We start from the raw sequence: 23061 nt of genomic DNA, 5'->3' as shown, positions 1-23061 counted from the left end.
AAGGGCAGCATGGTGCCTATCAGCTGCTCTTGAAGACTACTGCAGAAGATTCTACATGAGTATTTAGGCTCTCAAGGCAGGCATACTGCCCATGCCTCTGCATCGCCCAGCTCTGCCCATCAGCCGTGCCCAAGGGAGCTCTCTGCACCTTCTCCCGGCAGGTGAATCGGCACCAGGCTGGTCATGGAGGCTCCTGTCTCCGCTCACAGCGGGGACACTTCCCACCAGCTCAACCCCAGCAAAAGGCAGCTTGAAGGGGACACTTGTGCAGCCTCCTGGCTCCCAGAGAGCTGCCTCTGCTGTATTTGATTCACCAGTTTGAAGCATTCAGACAAAGGAACCTGTCGGGTAGAGCTTGCTCCTTGCTCCTTCCAAGCCCTCCACCGAGGCAGGCTCGTGCGGCACGGTAACCACGCGGGGCTGTTTGCGCCGCGCTGAGGGCTCCCTGGGCGGCGGGAACCGGCCTCGTGCCGATATTTCCAGTTCTGCCGCGCGGCCGCTTGGCTCAAGGCGACACAATACAACAGGTCAAAACGCATCCGGAGTTATGTCATGCCATTGCCACAACTACAAGGAGTGCCTCTTGGCTCTGCTGGAGGTACCCTTGTTATTCACCATACCTCACCTGCCTGCTCAAGGATGAGCAGCATCGCTGCTTTACGATACAGGAAATAAAGCATTCCCATTCTCCGAGAGGGAAGCCTAACCACTTGGGATTCACTGTATGGCACAATGAGCGCACATAATCCATTCGATGCAACCCATCTGGCATGGGCAGTCATCCACATGGAGTTTCAGGAGAAGCTTTTAGCAAGGTCCTCAAGAGGGTCTTTAAGAAACTAGGCTATCATAAGGATGAGAGAGAAAAGTCAGTCGGGAATTATAACCTAACAACAGCTATGAAATAGGTGTTGAGCAGAAGGAATCAGCTTTCACACATGCTAAGGTGGGAGAGAACAAGGACAGAAGAGAATGAGGCCCTGATAGCCTTTCTCAAGGATCTGTGCTGGGACCTGTACTAGTAAACAACCATTGCTCTCCAAGTGAGAAAAATGGGCAGATACACTGCTTTCCATAATATTTGCAAAGACACATTTTTCAGATTATTCAGACTCAGAATTACTCTAAATAACCTAGCATGAAGCTCGCTGTGGACAGCTACAGAAAATTTTCAGTGATGGACTGATTGTGAAACAAAATGTCTTATAAAAATTATTAAATATAGCAAAACACAATGTGGAAAGAAAAACAATAAATATGAAGTCTGTTATGTAGGTTAACCCCCATAGAAGCCACTTCGAAGCCACCATAGGCAGTTCACTGAAAATACAATTTCCACAAAACTAAAAGGCAAATGAAAACAATTGGGATACTGTAGGAAGGAAAACTAAGTAGAAAGCATCATTATATCACAATCTACCATGAGAGATTACTGTTCTTGATTACTGTTTGTCACTGTGCTCATATTACTCTAAAAAGATGGAGTGAAAAGTGACAAGTGATCAGAGATATGATGTGCCTTCCATACAAAATTACCAGAAACTCACAGCCTTGGAGGGATAAGAGAGAGACCATTAAAAACAAGAACAACATCAAGAACACAAGCAGAAAATGATTAACTATGCTGTCACCCAACACGAGGGCTGGGAAAATCCCAATAAAATGATTAGAGCTGAAAAACAAAGTTTTAAGAGAATTCTCCCCTCCGCTCCCCCCAACACCTAACTAGCTGCATGTCACAGAATAACATGGAGGCCAAATGTCATGGTTTGATTCAAGAATTCCTAGGACAAATTCATGCAAGATACGTTTGCAATGCAACACCCATGCTGTCCAAATCTGGCAGTCTGTAGAACACCATAAAACAACTTGTTTTTAATAGAGTATTTATTACTCCCCTCCCCAGTGCAGCCACACATTCCTACCGCTACAAGTGAGATGGGGGGTAGGGGGCTAGAGACCTTTCACCCGGCTCAGAACCCGAGATATTTTTATTCACAAAGCGGGCGGGAAAAGCGTGGGTTCCCAACAGCAGAGAAAAGGGAGAACAGCCAGTCAGTTTTAGCATCATTTAGGGCTTAGGTTTAACAGCCTACAAAGCTGACACATAAGGAACAGTCAATTTAAAAAGTATCTAAATCAAACAACTCTGTCCATTAACTCACCCTCACAGAATAAAAAAAAAGTGTTTTTCCTCCTTTGCTTTAAGGATATATGTTATTTTTTAGTGAATGCTATCATAACACTCTCCTGTCTTTATTCTAAAAGATCAAAGTTTTTAATTTTGTTAAAAAGGGGGGGGGGACTTGCAAGTGCTACATGAAAAAAAAGCATGATAGGGAGCAACAGGAAATTATTTTTCATGCAACAAACTTCCAACTTCTCACACATACATTCAATCCTTATAATCATCTCATATTCATAAAGCACAATTTCAGATTATGCAACTGTTCTATGACTGCCCCAAACATTATGTGCCGAAAGTGCTGGAGTGTTTACAGACAGAGGCTGCCAAACAGCCATTCCATCAAAACCTCAACCCAGTCACTGCTGGAGTGAAACTTGTTGGAACTAGACTGGAATACAGATGTAAAGACTTGTATTCATACTACATTGCAAAATGGATGTCAAAAAAACAAAACCAACACACCTGTTGGAATGCACTGACAGAAGCAATATGCCATAAATAGCCCTGGCAGGGACATACCTGTGTAGTTCTAACAGAGCTGAGTAAGAGCGGAGAAAACAGCAGAATTTAAGCTAAGTTTAATTAAGAATATTGTATAGGTTCATCCCCTCCATTCAGAATTTCACCTTAAAGAAAAGGAGTGATGCATTTCAACAGACAAAAAGGGGGAATGAAAGAATGACACCTATATATTTCATTTTTAAATGCAGCTTAAAACTTAAATAACTGTTCTCATCCAACGGCTTTTATTGTGTGAAAAGCCTGCCTCACACCAACTCCCAGGGTCCCACAAGGCCCCTGGCAGCCTTAGTGAACACAAGCATAGAGGAACAAGAGAATTTCAGAAGAACCATCGTGGCCCTGAGCTGTCTCCGACTACAAGAGTAGAGCTTTGCTACACTTGGGAAGGCTGCTGTTGTTACAACCTATGTTCTGCTTGTCTCGTGGACAAAAAGTTGTATTAATTTTCTGGCTTTTAGGTGAGTCCCTTTGCCCTTTCAATTTTCTAGTTACTCTTCAAGGTATTTTATGAGTTTTGCTGACCTTTCAGGGAAAAGGCTCAGGCAGCTTTAGCTGCCCCACTCTTTTCAGGATGTGGTTTCATGAGCAATTCTCTCGGTGTCGGCTCTTGCCCGTCTGCTCTCTCCCAGTTACGCAAGCGCGTACGAGGGGAGGATGCAGGCAGCAAACCGACTCGGTGACCTGTGCTGCAGCGACAGGCCTGGGAGGGACGCGTGGAGCGAGAGCCAGCGGCGAGAGGAAGCCACTGCGCCCTGGTCTGTCACTACCAGCAGAGAGCCCCGTCACAACGCCGTTTCAGGTCGAGATGGGACAAGCCATGCACCCTGCTCATCATCAAAGGTACTTACCCAACTCGTAAATACCCTTCCTAGGCTCTCCACAAGCAGCTTTGGGAGACGTATCTCCCAACACCAAAAAAAACTACTGGAAACAAATGAAATACAACCTTGCATGTAAGCAGGTTTTGCAACCCTGGGTCTAGCTAGAGCTACAAGTCAAAAATAACTTTCCATCTTGACCATGTGGTGTTCCCTTGGTCATATAAAACCGGCTCACTACCATTCAGAAAGATAACCATCCATTATGCTAGCAATTAATGAGGGTATCTCTGGGTAGGTTAGATGGCAATTACCTAAAAGGTTTTGAAAATTCAGAAAACATACTTCTATTGAAGCAGCACAGACCACAGATAAAGACAAACACAAGTATAAATCATTTCAAGGAAGCCTGCCTGAATTCAGTACAATGAAGAAACTCTCAGTACTCCTCAAAAGGCAGCACTGAGAAAAGAGATGATATTACCATTTTGCTTGTTGTTTAGAAACTATTAACTGGAAGAAAGAAAACCTTAGCTACTATTGCCTTCATTGCAATGCCACAAATATACATAAAGCCACCCTTACTCTTCCTTAGAAGGCTTTGCTTTAAACACAAAGATCTACCTGCACACAGGCAATGTACTCTCCTTTGCTCCATCAAGTCAAGCACAGAAATTCCTCATGTTTAAGAAAAATTAAGCCAAATCCATCCTAGCATGTAAAACAACCTATATTCAGAACCTTTGCACTGCAGTAATTACAATTTCTTTGGTAGAAGCAGAAGAGCTTTAAAGTCTAAAGTCACTCTACCGAGTCAATTTTGTCCTAGAAGGATCATTTTTCATCATGTCCAGATTTTAAATTCCTTCTAAATTCTAAATTCCTAAGATGTATTTTAGGATGGAAGAAAAGCTATTTCATTTTAGTCCTTAAACTCAGAATTCCAAGAAGAAAACAGTTATAAAAAAAAAAAAAAAGAAAGAAAGAAACACACACCCAGCTACAGCAAATCAACTATAACTACAACCATAGAAGCAAATATATCATCTGAAATATCACACAAAATCCAGACATGGTTTAGTTATATACAACAAGGAATAAGTCTTTGAAAAGAGGAAGTTTTGTTCTCAATCCCACTTCTGCTAAAGCTTCTTTACAGTGCAAGCTTTCCATAGCACTTCAAAAAAAATGATCAGAAAAAAATACTTTAATATCTCAAAAGAAGATGGGGAAAAAAAAAAAAAAAACTTTATCAAAAAAAACTTAAGACTAGCAGCCAAATATCCACAAAAGCAAAGTTTATGCAACTGAAGAGTCAATACTTACTTGTTCCTTAATTCTCCTGGGTGTAAATTCACGAAAACCTTCAGAATTCCATTGCTATCAGAGATAATATCTGAGCAAGTCCAAAGAAAGTTCTTCACCTAAAACATTAAAAGTGGGAAATTTGATTTTACAGCAGATTCAAGACAACTTTTTTTTTTCTCCAAAATAAATACTTTAAACTTGTCCTCTTCCTCCTTTCTGAGCACCTTGCCCAAGAAGCTTTTAACCACAGTTGCAGCATAAGCAATTCACTGTATCATGGCACAAGCTGTTTAGCTGAATAAAATTACAAGTGAAGTCTAAATACGGATGCAGCGCATGCTTTAATATTTCTTCGGCCACACAAAAGAAGATTAATTGGAGCAATTCAGTTCGTTCGAAACACAGACAGCCCTCTTGGCAGGATCCTTCTGTCACTGAACAACCCGTCTGTACCCTTGTCTGGTTAAAGAGTCACCCCTCCTGATCCCCCACGAAGAACAGCAAGGTAAACAGGCACAGGATGAACTGGGCTCTGAGCTATTCAGCTCTACTAAAGGGACAGCAGACCTAGCTAGATACGTGCCGTGATTAAAAGAAATAACTGGTGAACTCTTAGCAGAATAAAATAATTATTAGAAGTAACCCACTACTACAGAAGCAACCAAAACCAGTATTTTACGGCATAAAATATTCTATGCATCGCATTAAGCTGGAATGAGTTTGCTTTTCTCCGAATGTTACTTGCAGGAAGAAGAAAAAAAAAAAAAAAAAAAAAAAAAAAAAACACACCTTTTCTACTACTAAGATCTAAAAGTGCATCGACGGCTTTTGATTATTCTAAACTGAAACAAAAAACAGTATTTCTTAGGCTTTTTCTAACTTTTACTGAAGTCTGAGAGAGGTCGAGGAGACACAAATATTCTACCAAAAAGCTACAATCGAGCCTCTGGAAAGAAGCCTGGCAGCAGTGGAATCCAGGCACTCCCCCAACCTCTGGAAACCAAATATCAGCAGTATTATTTACTCTGAAGTAAAGAAGCACCAGTCACAAGAGTTTTTTTTTTCTTTTAAATAAGTATTTTCTTCTTCAAAATCTTGCCAAATGATCTCATTGTCATGTATTAGAACAGAGAAATGTATTTCATCTATTTTTCAGTATACTATTAACATAGAAAATTAAGCATGAACCTATTAAGATGTGATCCTCCTACCTTTTCATATCATACCAACAGAAAGTGAGCTAACCCTAAGCCTCACAGAGCGCTCCAGGATCTATTAGAGTGTGCCAACTGCGTGTGCCTCTTGCAAAGAACTCTGTGCTGGCAATGTGCGAAGCATGAAATGTTTATGCCCCAGCATAACTCAAGAGTCTCTATCACAGAGCACAAAAAGTAGCTAAAAACACTGTCAACCTCAATGTAAAACTACAGAAATATGATTGTAACAGAAATGCACTTTCTGATATTAGTTTTTAATACTTTTCCTATATATAGTGACTGCATAAGGATGGGTTTTTTTTGCATAAATAGATAACTTTTTCTCTCCTCTGTTGCTTAATAGCAGCTCTCAAGCCTGTACAGGGCTGGAAATCGGCAGCAGCACGTTCCTCTCGCCCATGGACTTCTCCCCTCCACCCTGGGCACCAGCCAGGGGCTCAGTTAATTATTGCTTCAGCTCTTGCCCACAGCTGAATCGCACACGTGAAGGGGGATGAAGCTTTCAGCAACAGTCTCTTAACTATTTACTAAAAATTATAGGGAAAAAAAAAAGCCACACACACATAAGCACAAACTGTACAACATTCTCTCTGACCAAGAAAATGCAAAGAAAGAGCTGTCAAAGAATGAACCTGATGATCGAGGTCAACTAGAACACTGCTTTTCAAAAGCATCAGCTTAAGAGAGACCTTCAAAAATAACACATCTCCATAGATAGGCGTACATAACCTGTATGCATAAACTTATAGTGCAAATCCTAGCCAAAAAGTAAAGTAAAATTAAAAAAATAGTCAGAATAATAATCTCTTATTTATTCAGGTTTTTTAAAAAAGCGTCTGCAGCCCAGGCCACAAACGAGTTTTAGACTACTGTTGGGTGAAGTTAAGAGCAACTAAAATAACAAATTTATGAAGTGCCAAGCATTTGAGCACAGGCACCCCTAGCAGTTTGAGGCAGGACGCACGGGGAGGGCATTCCCTGCTCATCAGGGCTCAGGGGCTGCTCCTGCTCCAGCGGCTCCGCGTGCGCGGGCAGCGGGGGGACACACGGGACCTTCCTCGAGCGCGCGGCAGGGGACAGCAGCACTGCTGGTGCACAGGGATGCCCATAGAGCTTCAGCGCAAGGAATTTCTCCTTCTTTCCCTTTTTTAAGTGTTTTTTTTTTTTTTAGTGCTTTTGCTAGATTATTTCCTTGCATTTGCCAGTTGGAAAATAAGGAACTAGAGAGAGACCTGTCTGAATTCACTTTCACTGCAGTTTCTTTAAGGTAGGCTTAATTTCTATAATTAAACCTGCATTGCACATACAGTGAAATGCAAATGCAAGTAGCAAGATCTCCAGATTTAATCTTTTCAGCAAAAGAAATCATTGAACTTAACCCAGGAATTCCATCAGGGCACACACTAGGTGCTCATCCAGTCTAGGCCACACCTGGAAGGAAGAAATCAAATGATGCAGCTTTTGCATCATTGCCCAACATAGGCAAACTTCTATCCTAAAGCCAACTTTGGGAGAAAGAATTTTTTTTTTAATCCATTCTATTATTCTGTCATTATCTACTTTTACAGAGAAAAATATATATATATAGTGAACTTAAAGGTGAGAGGGGGAAAAAAAAGATAATTCAACTTCACCATACTGCAATTTTTAGCAGGTGCTTATCTGTCTTCTGAGCAATAGTTCCCCTTTGCAGCTTCCTAGATCTAAGTCACTGACTACATATAAATTAAAGGCAGACAGAGATTCCCTGCCCAAATATGCAACATTGCTTTCTCCTGGAAATTTGTGGATTAGGTGCATCAACCAAAAACGAAGGCTGCCACAAGTCCGAGTTCTACTTGAACTGAGCCTGGTAAAAATATTACTTTAAGTAAGGCTAGGAATAAGAACCACAAAACAAAACAAAACAAAAAAAAACAAACAAACAACCCACTCACGAAATATGCTTTAAAAAAGTAGAACATACAGCCATTAGCTATACTACCATGCTGGCCAAGAAGCCTGTTTACACCCAGTGTTACTTTTGAAGCTTCTGGACAGTGAAGTGTCTGTAATGCATTTAATAGCTTCAGACTTTTGGAAGTCTGTAATGGTGAACACAGGAGTATCCTTTTCTTTAGGTGACAACATAAGAACAGCAAGGAAAATTCACGTTAACGTGAAGCTGGCTTAAGAATGAACTGGAAGGAAGAAAGAGAAAAGGAGATATCTACTACTTGGACAGTTTAAAGAAAAACTGCTCAAATGCAACTTTGACTGAAGTATTAACATAGACTACTTACAAACAAGTTGCTTCAGAAGACAGATCATTAGCTTAGAAATTAGCACTCAGCAAAAGCTTGTACAAGTAATTTGTAACTGCAGAAAGCAAGTTGCAGGTCCATTACAAAAATAGGTTTATCCTGTACAGGTGACCAAAAAAAAAAAACTTCCTTCCGCATGCTAGAAAAAATAAGCTGCAGCAGACAGGAAAGTGAGGTTGAAGCTTCGTGTTATGTCCCACTTAGTTTCATGGCAGATTTAAAGATAAAAATAATAATCTATTTAGCATAGAATCATTCCAATATGCACAGTTTATATTTCTTCACCCATCAATGATGACCCTGCATCAGTCTAACAGAAAAGGTAGGCAAGAGAGGCTCAATTAGATGCAGTTACCCCAGATAAATCCTTCCTTGGGAGGTTAAAGACAAGGCTGCCGTGACAAGTAAAAGCTGCAAGCCCAGTTGTCCTCGTGTCCTGAAATCCTACAGGGTCTCTTGCAAATGAAGCCCTCGGGACAAGTGGCACCGCTGCCAAAACCACAACTGAGCCCTGAGCCCTGACAAGGCTTAGCTGAAGTTGGGCTCTGACAAAAATCAGAGTCCTGTAACTGGAAGCGTTACCAAATGCAAGGATTTAGGTCACCCTGGACAGAGATTTATTCGTGGTCTCCTCTCCCCTCACCTCCTTCCCCTACTCACTACCTCCGAGCAGAGCCGCTTCCACATTTCTTACATAGACATTTATTCTGCCATAAGCTTTATTGATTTTAACTACTACACACTAAAATATGAACTGCATCCTTGCAGGCACATCAAACAAATGGTAATTTATACATTGGAAGTTAATACTAGGAATAAAGCGGGCAGAAAATTCATTTTTCCCACTGAAACTCGGACAACCACAATGGTTTGTTTGATGGTTATGTTCAAGGAATACAATATACACCAACTTACCATGTCACGCAAGGAAAAAATAGGCAAAATAACTAAAATGAGGTACTATTGACTCCCCACTGCAATCCTGAAGAAAAAACTTCAAAGAGCAGAGAAATATATGGATTACATCTCTCTCGTGAAAATACTGGTTTCATGCCACCAGCCTGAAGCTCAAACCTGATTGCAAATTAGAAAACCTATTCTATGCTAGGCAATGTAAGCAAGCCATATGTTTAAAAGAGTAACTAAAGGTGTCTCACATCTTGGAATAAAATACATCAACACCAACCACAGGGAAGACAGAGTGATGTGCAGTATTTGCCTTGCAGTGCTAGTCAGTGCTCTGCCTCTCCCAGCTGAAGGGAAGGGCCCCGTTATCCAGGGAAGGCTTGAGGAGGGAAGGGGGACTCGTAGAGCTGTCTACACCTACCTCAAGGGAAGTCACGGCAGCAACTAAACTCATCCTGTCATTAAACACCTCTGAAAAGAAAGACAACAGAAGTTCCCACAAGGACATGCAATTCCCACAAGCAATTACATGTTAGGATAAAATTTTCCTCATTGGAGGTAGTCAAATACTGATAGCCAAATATTTGGCCGCAGGGAGGCCCTTTCTCTGTGCACCTGCAGAGAGGCTATGTCACCTGCTTCTACACACAGGAAGGTCACAGGGATGTGACGGTCTTTAGAAGCTTCTCACAAAGCACAAGGCATTAGGCAAAGTGCGCTATCAGGTAAGTAGATCAAAAAGTAAATCTGTTGTTCTGTTTAACTATCTAACGAAGATATCCAGTGAGCAGCTCTAACTTTCAGTTGCTATGCAGCTCATGAGAAACAAAGAAAAATCAATCAGTGAAAGACAATTCCTGCATAGCATCCTCAGAAATCTTTTTCTCCGACTCAAAAGGCACAGTGCTTAAGGCAGTGTTCAGAAGAACTTACAACTGCAACATGTTAAACATCAGAAACCAGCTTAAAAAGATAAGAATCAGCTTAAGCATAAGGAAGTAACTCTGAAAGGATGGTTGAACACTGGAACAGGTTGCCACAGCACTTGTGGAATCTCCATCCTACCTGATTGGACAAGGTCCCGAGTAAACGTGCTGCAGATGACCCCGTTTGGAGCAGGGAGGTTGGACTAGGCAAGCTCCAAGATTCAGCTGAACGTGCACAGTCAGCAAGAGTGAGCTCCATGAGATGTGAGAGTCTCTCCATCCACACCCGTGCGCAGAACCCGAGCTATACGTGCACCGTATTGTGTGGGTTTTGCATCATGGCTCTAGGCACTAGCATACCATAAACACAGACGAAAGTAGTGAAACCCCATAACCAGGCCACGGAGAGACTCCTCAGCTTGTAGGAAATGTAAACAGAGGACACTCCTCTTTAAAACACTGTACGAGGAAGGATGGATGGACACTAAAAGAAACAAAAAAAACTCAAAATATTACTTTTCTATATATATATATATATATATATATATATATATATATATATATATAAAATACATAGCATTCCTATGAAAATATTCTTGTAAACTGCTGAAAATAAAAAAGCAGCCTGCATCTGAAGCCATATCTTTCCCAAGCATTTTGTTAGAAGCTTTCCACCACTGCAACAGCAGAACTCCCCACCAAGCATCTTTTAATATAGTAAAATCCAGGACACTACTTAGTTTTCAGCCAAGTAGGAGATGCCAATGGTTCCTATCTCCAAATTTTTCATGGAATTAAAAAGCTTTGTCACAAGCCTAAAAAAAACCCAACATTTCTCCTTTTTCCCAAATTTTTAATGAAAGATCAAAAAAACTTAAGAGATAAGACCAATTCATGTCTGGAAACATAAATAGTAGCTTATGGTAAATTGGGAATTCATTTATTGGGAACTTTGAATCTCCTCCTGAACTTGCTTACATATGCAATTTCCAAGCCATGTCTACTAAGACAGATGAAAAAAAAGCACATTCTTTATGTTGCAATTAAAATAATTTATATACAAAACAAAGTCTCTATCAAAAAAGCTTGAAGAGAATTCAAGAAAAATCTACTTCACTAGAGATGAACTATTTTTTCCTTTAGAGAATTAGACATTGTTTTTGGCACAGCATTAAGAATGAGCATAAACAAAGATAAATATAATGAAGATTAGTGCTTACCACATCTAAAAAGCATACTTCCATAGCTACAGACAACAGTGGTTGCAAAACACATGCCAAATACCCTTTTAATCATGCAAGTGCTGAACAAAAGCAAATAGTACTTCAAGTTATTTACAACCTATGAATAAAACTAAAGAGTAAACTTGCTCGAGTGCCTGTCAAGTTGTCTGAAAACCATTTTTGACTGAAATCATGGTTTCACAGTCATTGCTAGAAAATCTCTGTATTTTGCATGATGTTGCCACTACACTTTACTACACTTTTTTTTACCACGCATTGGAAGTCCTGAGGCCCTACTCGTAGTATCACTGAACCGCAGCAGTTTGGCTTTGTGCTACGAACAAAGGTTTGGCTGCGTTACTGCATCCTCTGCCCCCCAACTGATCACAGCTCTGTGCTATTCTTCTCTCTTCCTTTACAGAGTAGAGGAAAGTGTTATGCGCTGCAGTCCAACGCTGCCTGCTGATTCATGCTGAGCGGCTGACAAAGGTGCCGACTTTATGACAGAACCGGATGACGATGATGGCATTGATGTTCCCGATTTACTCGCGGCCTTATTCTGCAATATTCAAAAGCATTACAAGTACATGAGATGCAACATCTTCTCCAAGTCAGGAAGGCTCCTTTTTCATTCCCTCTGCTGATGGACCTCAAGCCAGAGAGACCTCCCCCACCACTTAACCCACACAGCACACGCAGCCCCTGCATCCCTTGGCTAAGTATCAAACAGATGAGGTACAGATGTAGCCAGGCTTCGCTTTAAGCTAAAGAACATCATCCATGCAGCCGTTAGGACTAGGCTAAAACTAAAAACTGGAAGAGTGCTGTAGCAAGCACCATGTGAGGCCCATTCACCAGCTCTAGAAAGAGAAACTGTCTGCAGAGAGACTGGAGAACGGGCTGCAATTCCAGTGCAGACAGGCAGTACTTCACATGCAGCTTTTAAATAAAATCCTTCCCAAGGATATTAACGCAGACTTGATGTGATACTTTAACCCATATTTCTGATGGCCTTAGAATTGACAACAACTTATAAGTAAGCATTTTGTTAACTCATTTTGTGTGTAGTCCATTTCGTTCTTGCAATTTTACAGACGCTATCTCTTATTTTATTGCTACGGCTCCAGATGCACAAGCAAGCGAGGCAGGCGACCAACACCCAAAGCAATTTATTCCACTATTACTCTAATTCGGAGCACAGCACCTACTACGCTGTCACCGCTCATCTCCCGACCTCCGCGCTGAAGCTGCCGGGCGGACACCAGACCCAGAGGCGCCACGGCCACCCCGGCTCCGCGCTGCTCCCGGGCAGGAGGGATCCCCAGCTCCCGCACGAGGCTGCGCTGCTGCCCGTAAACGTAGCCGGGCACAGGCCGCAAACCCGCCCTGGCGCTGCCGTTGGCCACGCAGACGCACGGAGCTACAGCTGTGGCAGCCGGTACAGCAAGGCCAGCGCGCCGGTCGGAGCGCCAAGCTGCTCCTGCCCGTGCTGCTAAGCCACCCGCAAGTTCCCTGGCCGGGTTTTGCCCCGGGCTTGCTGAGAAGGCCTCAGACAGCGCTGGGCACAGCGCGGCAGGGCCCACGGGGCTGGGGACTGCTCGCAGGGAGCAGGAGGAGCGTGGGCAAACGCGGCGAAGGAACGCGAGGCCCCCGTACGACAGCCCCGCTAGCTCCCATCAACAGGCAGAGCAGAGTTTCCCTCTTCGCACAGAATCATGAGATTGGGACAAACACTCTTCAACCACATGACGAGAAAAGAGTCTGAGAAGAGAGCACTCTTGAGCCATATAGTGCTGCAAAAAGAGTCTCTCCTGCCTGCAGCTAGATCTCTGACTACCTAGAGCGCTCCCACAGCAGAGGGTGACAGGTCAGATGATCCGTCCTCGAGGGGAGCTACAGCTCAAGGGCGAGTTTCAGCACTCGGCAATTCTTCAGGGCAAGACAGCAACTTTTCAGTGCAACTATTCACGAACATATGACAACAACACAGCTTCACAAGAAGTTTTACCACCACTGCATACACTCATCGCAATGACATTCAGGACTAATTCACATGGTGACCAACTGAAGGTAGCAGTGGTTTTCTAATGAGCTGGTTCCAAGTCCTGAACACAGAAACAGTGTTCAAGCAACATATTGCCTTGATGACCCAGGGTACAGTACTCAAATTACTAGCCCTGCTGAGGCTTTCATACGTTTCAAAAGCTCAAAGGTGATGCCAAAGAAGGGCTACGACAAGATATCCACTGCTATTGCCAGTCTTAAGCCAGAAACAGTGCCAAACGAACAGTCACTCAGCACTAATGCAAAAAAAAAAAAAAAAAAAAAAAAAGAGAGAGATTTTCCCACCCAGTCAGAATGCTTTGAATCTTTAACATGGAGAGGTTTTTGTACCTCCTCTATCCACAACAAGAAAACAGTGTAATACAGAAACCAACCACTATTTAAGGGTACTTTGCATTATAGTGCATACATAATTACTTCATTTTCAAAAGTACTATTAAAAGCTAGCATTAAACTACTTTAGTTGCAAGCATATGCATGTAACACCCACACACTGTAGCAGAGCCATGAGTTTTTTACTGCCACCTGTAAAATGTGACTGAAATAGTGCAGCACTGCTCCACAAACCCTCTTTCCTTCTCCATGTAAAAAGTACAAAGGACCATGCAAAATAAAATACTATCACTTACCTGGCACTTGCAATAAAGTTCCATCCCTAATTCCGAGCTAAGCTTCAAGCCAGAACAAATTAAAACCTTTAAGCTGTGTTCAAGTCAATACCTGTCTTTGTTTACTAACAGTTTTTGCAGGAAACCTCCCATTGCTGTTGCAAATGGCTGTAATACAAAGCCAGGTCTTAGCTGTATCTGATAAGGCCTGCAGAGAAGCTAGTCTATTCCGGAGAAAGCAGCCCTCAGACATAAGAAGCTGGTCAGAAGTAATGAACTCAGCATCATTGTGCCAGTGTTTCTACCGCTACCCTCCAATCTATTTCAAACGAAAAAAAAGACCAAAGTGCTACTTAATTTTAAATTTGTGTATTAACTTTCTGCTTCATCTACTTTTTCTTTAAAGTTTGTCCTCGATAACCTAATCGCATCTTCCTGTTATGCATAACTGAAAGACGAAATGAGAATTTTATCTAAAAATACAAATTCCTTCAACAGCTCTGTAATCTCTCTCCTTTTATCAATCTGTGAGGCCTGCCTGTCACTTGATTCTCTCTCAGGAATATGAAGAAACCTCTCACCTAAAGTTAGACAGTAACAGAATTGGGCCTATACAGCAATTGCAATACATAATTTGGCGTTTTCTGTTTAAATAAAGCGTAGATTCTCCAAATTTGAGGAAAGCTGCCCTCCCCAGCAGGTAGTCAGCTTGGGCAGATAGTCTAACTCTGGGCGTTTTTTCCCACCTCTGAACACCTACAAGGGGACAGTTTACCTTACATACTATTTTTTTTTTCATGCTGTTGGCTCTGCACCACTGTTATGTTGTTCTGAACTGGATTGACTGCATTTTCCAATTTCCAGAAGATTGGTATTATATCACTTAAAGAGCACATTCGCAGCATTTGCACTCCTGCCTTTGGCAGGCATGAAGTCGTTGGCAGTTTGAGGCAAGTGACTCTATTTAAGACTCAAGAACAAAACGATACCTCAGCTATGCACGGATGGAACACCCCAGTTCAGCTGCTCAGGCAGGTGAGCACTGACTCACACACAAAAAGCTGAGATTTAACAATGCCAGCAAGCACCCAATAATGGCCAAAACTTCTGCTAAAATACAACTGATGAGCATCCCTCATAATACTTAATTACTATTTATTATCATACCTTTGTTTTACTGAAAACATGCTTTAAATTAACAACAGATTTGAAAATCATTACTGTATCAACAATACACATACAGGTAGAAATTGGAATCCACAGCACTGTTGAATGTTCTTTCCCAAATCTTTCACAGCGCCGCTTCAGGACAGAGTAACCTCTTTTTTGTTTTCTAAATTTGTCTAGCATATTCATTAACTTTATTTTTTTTTTCTGGCTTGAAGTAAACTACAATAGTCCAAAATTAAAACAAAGTCCTGACAATTTTAGTGCATAATAAAAATGCAGCTCTGCAGGTCTTATGGCTTAGTCTAGCTGGAAAACAGAAAATAATAAAAACAGGAAAAAAAAAAAAACAAACACATTTGTTTTGGAAGCAAGAGCGTGTTTTAAGACTATGTTTGCATTTTTCTCCTGTGGGTATTGACAAGAGGCACTCCAACAATCCAGCAAGGGTTCTTCTGGTCCTCCTGCAGCCTTTCTGAATGGCACGGCAGTAAACAACACTGGACTCAGGACGCCACAGGAATTTCCAGAGTTATGTCAAGTACAGGTCGCTGGCAGCCGCGCAAGACAAAGCAGAAATCCAAGGGGGACATTTAAAACCTGCCTTCCTGTCAGCACGGCCCTCTTCAGCGACTGCAAAGGAAGGGCAGGGGAAGAGTAATGAGAAAAGCACCCAGGGTAAGGACAAACTAAATAGCTTTTGCATACGTAGCTCCTTGCTTTTCTCGCTTCTAAATGTTTGCTTTAGCAAAAGCTAAGGGAAAGCATCAGGTTTCAGTCTTTATTCAGGCTCCCGTATAATCAATACAGTAGTGTCTACTGAACTATTTTATCATGATTCATGCAACAAGCCGTTAAATACATTTGCAAAGAAAATAATCATTGCCAGGGTCATGTCATTCATAAAGATAAAAAGTTTATTTTCAAGGTATGAGAAGGTTAAAATATGACTTTCCCTTGCACAGTCACGCAGCCATCCAGCATGGGTGAAAGTACAAAATGCCCTTTTGGCCTTCCCAATTTGCACAAAACCAACACACAGCGTTCCAAACCCTGACCGCCTCCAGCAGAAGCGGGGAAGATCCTCTTCAGCTTTATTTGGTAGGGTCTAGTATCACCTTCTATTAAGCACAAATAATGATACCTCCAAAAGAGCACCAAATATTTCAATTAAAATACTGGTTGTTAAAGACTATGGCATACAGGAAAAAAAACGGCAGTGCTTCCTGCTTAACCGGGCAGAACATTCATTTTTAGAACATTAAATAAACCGGACTGGGAATTCAGAAGGTGAGAAGACTTGTCTAGAAAAAGAAAATAAAAAGATTTTCAGCTGGATCAGAGATAAAAGCTGCAAGGGTTTTGTGCAGCAGTAACACGTGTTTGTTAAACCTTCAGTTAAAGTCTCACTGCCCACCAATTGCCCACTTCTAAAGCACAGAAAAAGTCAGGTCCCATTTCAGCACTGAAAAAAAGTCTGACTTCTGCCCCAAGCAATTTCTTCAGCAAGAGCAAACTTACGATTTATGCTGTGGCCCTGTTCAAAAAAAAAAAAAAAAAGAGTCCAAGATGTGCATGTTTCCTCTTACACTGGCCTTTCACAGAAAAAAAATAAGCTTCCTCCCTTTGAGCACTCACAGATAAAGGAAATCAGGTTTCCTGTTACAGGTTTGCAATCTGATAGCCAAAATTAGGGAACTGCAATAACCTGACACTGCTGGTACTGCAAACCAAAGGAGACACCATTTCAAATCCGCCACAAAAATTCTGCCACCGGCACATTCTGATGTTTCAAAAGACAGTTTAATCTGCATCAACATTTTGAAGAGCACCGCACTTAGAGAAATCCCCCGGCTACTGTCACCTAATGCATTGCCCAGAGTCTCCAAGTGAGTGCAGAGCAAGTGGCTGGATGGGAGTCCAATCTCCTGCTCCTCGCTGGGCAAACTTCCAAGCGAATCGAGTTGCTCCGAGCCTTGCTCAGTTAAATTTTAAAAGTCTCCAGGGATGGAGGGACACACCACAATCTCTGGAGCAGCTCTCCATTGCTTACGCACTCTCCTAAACATTTTAGTTTGTTGCAATTTGGGTGTGCATAAACTCTAGTTCTTCTGGAGGAAACTAAACTGGAAATTTCCCCCCTAGAAGCTCATCAGATATGATCTAGTTCTCAATGGTCATAAGGGTCCAAACCAACAAATCACATTTGTGAGGGGGAACATCCTCTGTAGGAGACTAAATCCCATCTGAAATAGCATTGCTGAAATTCTAGCCGTGGAGATTTGGGGATTTGACTACCAAAACCTTTACCCAGAAATTTACTTTGCCAAATAATTTGCCAGTGCAGAGATTGAGTGACAAGGCCTCCCAGATAATCCAGGTCGACCTGGATTAACTTTCTGAAAAAGAAAGCAAGCTATAAAACAACAACCCCTCTTAAAACACAAGTTGTCACAGACCTGCACTGAGTGCTTCAGAGGACAGCGACAGGCACACACACAGGTTTTTCCAAGCGTTCATGAAGGCAAGGAACTTAGTACAAGCCAACAACAGGTTATACGAAAATACAATTTCAATTATCATTACAAAGTTCCAAGAGTAAGAAAAATATTCTCAGGACTATGTAACTTCTGGTCAAATCAGCAATATACAGATGTTTAAAAGTACTTGTTAAATCTTAGGGAGAAACGTTTGCATTGGCTCTAATAAAAAAGCCCAGGATATCTATCAGAGCTACTGACACGAACAGCTGGCGTGTAAGAAGTTCTGCTACCACAGCAGTTACTTTACAGATATTTATCTGCAGCTATAAAAGGAAGAGTTCTGTATTAATCCCCTTTCACATTGCATCAGCACACGGTAAGCCTGTCATTTGAATTCAAAGGTCAAAACACAATTGATTTAGCTGATGGTGCCCTAAAGTGCCTTCACCGTGCCCCGTGGCTCGAGACCCAGCCAGCGAGCAGGGCCAGGCTACAAAAGCAGAAATGACACCAACCTGGCCCACCAAATGCAGCCATGTCTTCCAAAAAGACTGGAGAGATGATGATCAAAAAGCAACTTTTTAAAGCTGCACTCAACTTCTAATCCGTGCTTTGGTGCAGCCCTGATGGTGATTTATTTCTTTTAAATCCATTATAGCAACAACAATTGGGGGAGACAAAACACATACCAGGCTCACCTGGAAACTATTTGATTAAGATGCAAGTCCATCTATAAATTCAATATCAGTAAGTTTCTCTCAAAAAGGAAAAAAAAAAAAAAGAGGAAAATGAGGCACTACAAACTTCAAAAAGTTTTTTTTGAAAAAGTTACCTCAAAAGGTTAGCCAATAAGCAGATAAATAAAGTTGAAATCACCAAGGTGTTTCTGAGCAGCAAAGGCAAACCATAAGGAATCAAAGAGCAATCTGATTTCAAAACAAACCTATATATGCTAGTGGTAGTTTTTTTTTTTTTTTTTTTAATTTATTTACCTGGGGGAAACAGGTAGCCAAAAATTAAACAGTCTTCAAAAACACTAATATTTAAAAAACCATCTGAGGAAAACATTCTTTCCATTCTACAGACTCTGAGCCCAAAGGCAAAAATGTGTTTACATTAAAAAAAATAAAATCCTGGTGCATAGGACTCTGACCTAAGCATTAACCACCATCCACAGTGGCAACTCTTCCACATAGCATCATCTTAAACAACCCCCATTCAGAGCGGTTCAGTAAAACCCTACATCTTTCAGAAACTTGGTTGCTCCTCCAAACAGACACGCATGATCTGTACACGGAACAAGAAAAGATCTTGATGTGAAACATCACACTTGCACTGCAGCACCTGCAACACTACAAAGAGACGATGGGTTCTGACCAGGATTGACTCCAATCCTACTGCTCAAGCACAGGTTTGCAGGACATGGGCCACTTGCAGCTGTGGGCCTTTGTAGACATACTGAGGAATGCTCAGTCCACGACCACACACTTCACCAGCTAAGGAGATTATGAAAAATTTCCACGAAGAACCCCATTTCCATGAACTGTTCTTCAAAGAATATTACCATCAAGAAAATAAAAGTTTCTAAATACTTAGTTTCACTTTGCACACAAAAGACATAGTAGAATCCACGTTAGAATTCGAATAACACACCTTTCAAAAATGTAAGAAAGAGCAACACCTCATATTTAATTTCCCAAGTTAGAAAACAGACAGCTGACCACTTTATCTGTGAACTCCTGTTCAAATACACAGCAAAGCAATGAGTTTAAGCATCTCTGCAATGCCCTAGAGGGTTTCCAAACCTCAGAGACTGTGATAGTCTGGCACTGCCAGTTGTTTGAAAATTAAAATAAATAAATAAATAATAAAAAAGCACAAGGAATTAGTCAAAAACACATTATTGCCACTCAGCCTCACCTGGTAAGGGTCCAAACCCAGAGAAAACTGATAGTCTTTTCATTAAACAGAGTCTGTCTCGTCTTTTATACAGTCGAGAAAAAGCCACTTTAAAAACATTCAGCTTGATAGCCCTCATTCAAACATTAAGCTGTACTCAGTGAAATTTAACGATTAGACTATCTAAAAGTTCCTACTTGGAGAGGTACACTTGAAATCAAGCCACTGAAGTCCTATCACCCTGGAAACACAAAAATACAGAGCACTGTAACACTTTTTGCACTCACTTGCAGAAAGATATTTAACATATGATTGCTTTTACATGTCAGATCAGTTAAGTCAGACCTAACAGATTTTTGAATAAACATACACTCACTGATAAAACCGACTGACTACACTTATTATTGCAAATTATTAACAAAAAGATAAACCAACACGTTTCAGAGTTTTCCATCCTTTAGAAGACCAAGAGAAAAAAAAATCCCATAAACAATCTAAAAATTAATTGCATATTACATATAAGCAAACTCACTTCAGCAAAAGAAATGCTAAAAGAGTAACAGTTCAACCTATATAAAAAAAAATACCCCATCTTATGTTACGAGCTCAAGAAAACCCACTCCTATGAAAGCAAACAAAACAATCTAAAGAGAGATAAGGAAGTAGACAAAGCAAAATGCAAAAAGATATTCAAAGACAGTGAAAACAAACTTTTTCAACTTTTACTATTTAAATTAAGGAGCTGCTGAGCAATAAAGGGAGTCTGGGGGAAACTAAGCAAGTCAAGGAAACAACAGATCATAACAGTTCTGCAGGTAGCAAAAACGTAGATTCAATGAGAATAAGTTTGAGTTTGTGAAAAATGTCAGCATTAGGGAAACCATCTCGTGTGACCAAAATCTTGATGAGGGGAAAACACAGCTGCTTCTTCACCCCGGTAGGGTACCCAGGATTTCTAGCCAGTAGCAGTAAGAACTGAATAGTTAGCAGCAGTCTCCTCGCTGAAAGGATTAAACTACTGATACGGAGAAAACTGCCTTTTTTCTTGTCTACAATAGGCATCCTCAGGACAAAGCAAAAAGCAAAGAGAAAGGAAATTCAGATGGGCCTCAACCCTTTTTTCTGACTCGCCCAGCTCATTTTCCCCAACATATTTCCAAAATTATCTTCCTTTGCTGGAAGAAAGTGATCTCACTGAAAATTAAAGTAACCAAAAGGCTTTCAAAGGAGAACAAAACCTACATTAACTGCTTTAATAACATAAAATATCCCCATCTTAGAAATAAAGTGTGTTTACAACAGTGGAATTAATTCTGAAATGAAATGGAAAGCGCAAGGATGAACCTTGGGATGCATTTACAAAACTGAGGAGACAACAAAAGCTGCGCACGGACAAGAAGCGGTGCAGAGAGTAGCAGAACATTTGTAATGCAATCAAAAAAAAGAAAAAAAGGCACTCTGAAAACTTGAAAAGAGAAGCCACGTTCAGAGATGGTTTTAGAACAACGGCTACTCAAAAGTTAATCACAAATCTTCATCATCAAAACACTTGAAATAAATATCGGGGGGGAAATGCCCAGACGCTGGCACCAAACATGCTGAAGTGAAGTGCCAATCAAACACTGTACTGCAGGAAAAGTTTCAGTTAGATATTTCCTGCTGAATTCCTGCTCCCCATGGCAGCTCCCGCCTCGCACAGCTCTGCGTTGGAGCCTTCCTCCCCACCTGCACATCTTAGTCGCCCAACTTTCTGCGATCTTGCAAGAAAGTCACAGCTGCTGTGCCATTCTGCCGTGACCTGGCGATGATCTAGAAACTTCTCCGAGCCACAACCGGGCGCCCCGTAACACATCCCGAGTAGTTAGGCTAGAGTTAAGTGCCTTATCAGCACGTTGGGCACCACTGAGCACCCGGGCGCACGGCCCTTCGTCGAGCGGCCGCAGGGCTGCCCTGCGAGAGGGAAGAGCTCCCGGCTGCCCATCTCGCGCAGGATTTACACACAACTTTCAATCTCAAAGGTTGCTCTTAAGCTTCCCCTGCATAGAATGCGCAACATGTTTTCCTAAGTTCCAGGAGAAGAAAATCCTTGAATTCCCAGTGTTTTTGGACTACTAATGGGCATGACGTCCGACGGCCTCGGGCATAAAAGCCTCGACAGTGAAACACAACTTCAAGTGTGTTACAGCTGCCATAAAACTCTTCCTTGGTCCTTCCAGCTTTCTCTCCCACCAGCCCATCCAAAGGCAGATGAGGGCTGGCTCCTTCCAAGGAAGGAGCGCCCGGACTTTCCACGAGGGCACACACTATCCGGCGGGCGCAGACCACGGGCAGCGGCCGTGGGACGAGGGGGGCTGTTTTCCCAGGGGTAAAACCACTCTAAGCCTTTAATTTCAAGGATGCCAATGCTTAATTCCCACAATCAAGGAGGGGAAGAAAAGGACCTCCATGAAAGGGCTGCTTTCCAAAGCGAGTGCCAATCTTAGTGCATCCATAGGGATCTGGAAGCTAATGAAACCCGACACCTTCGCCCTCAAAGCGAATTTGCATCGCCCCGGCCAGCCGGCGGTAAAGGGCTCGCCGAGGCAGCGCTGCTAACTCACTAAATGCATGCACTAATTTTTAAATATATATGTATATAAACGATATTGCTGAAGAGGAACACAGAGATTTTGGGGGGGCTTAAAAAGGAAAAAGAAAAAAAAGCAGCGTCCTCCGTGGCACCCGAGCGGCGCCGATGCTGTAGCCAAGGTTACACAAGGAGATCTTCATTGAAGTTGAGCGATTCCCACCCATTTCGCCTCGCCGCTTCGCCCCGCACCGGCGGGGGGAGTTTCTCGCCGCTCCGCTCCCGGCCCGCGCGTTACCTTCGCTTTTGAACAACGCACGAGGAAAGGAGCGCGGAGCGGGGAGGGGAGAGCCCCCGAGCCCGCCTGGGGAGGGCTGCCCCCGTGCTGCCCCTTCCCACGGGGAGCAGCGAGCCCCGGCCCCCGCGGGGCGCCGAAAGCGGCGAGCGGAGGCGAAACTTCCAGCGCGCCAGTTACTCACCCGAGTGCCCGCGCCCGGCAAGTCCCCGCCGGGCAGCTCCCCTCCGCGCACACGGGAAGCGCCGCCTGCCCTGCCCGCCCCCGGGAACGGCGCGGAGGAGAAGGGGGCGCGGGGCGCAACTCACCAACAAAGTTGCGGCGGCCGCCGGCGCGGCGCGACACGGCGCGGCCGGGCTGAGCGCGGCGCCGCTGCTGCTGCTGCCTCCCCGCCCGCCCGCGCCGGGATGAGCTCAACCCGCGCCCGCCCGCGCCGCACCGCCCCGCCCCGCCCGCCGCCGCTCTCGCGAGAGGCGCCCGCCCGGCGAGGGGGCGGGAGCGGCCCCCGCGCGTCGCCACAGCAACGGGCAAGCGCTCCTCGCCTTCCTCCCCCTCCTCGTCCTCGTCC

At 42.9% G+C, this 23061-nt stretch overlaps 1 long non-coding RNA gene across 1 annotated transcript in view; it reads right to left on the bottom strand.

Moving 5' to 3' along the window:
* LOC148595498 (uncharacterized) overlaps nucleotides 1-22831 on the bottom strand; it is a 69063-nt gene extending 46232 nt beyond the window's left edge. The window contains exons 1-2 of the long non-coding RNA XR_015913133.1: nucleotides 22802-22831; nucleotides 4855-4952 (exon numbers count right to left, since the gene is read on the bottom strand). This is a non-coding gene — a long non-coding RNA (uncharacterized LOC148595498). The remainder of the gene's footprint in view (nucleotides 1-4854; nucleotides 4953-22801) is intronic.
* Between the last annotated feature and the right edge of the window lie 230 nt (nucleotides 22832-23061).

The sequence above is a fragment of the Tinamus guttatus genome, unplaced genomic scaffold (genome assembly GCF_059628265.1).
Source record: "Tinamus guttatus ecotype Peru unplaced genomic scaffold, ASM5962826v1 Tinamus_guttatus_pri_ptg000089l, whole genome shotgun sequence".
In the NCBI taxonomy this organism is placed as follows: Eukaryota; Metazoa; Chordata; class Aves; order Tinamiformes; family Tinamidae; genus Tinamus; species Tinamus guttatus.
The sequence above is the reverse complement of the archived record's forward strand: the minus strand, read 5'-3'. Positions and strand labels throughout refer to the sequence as shown.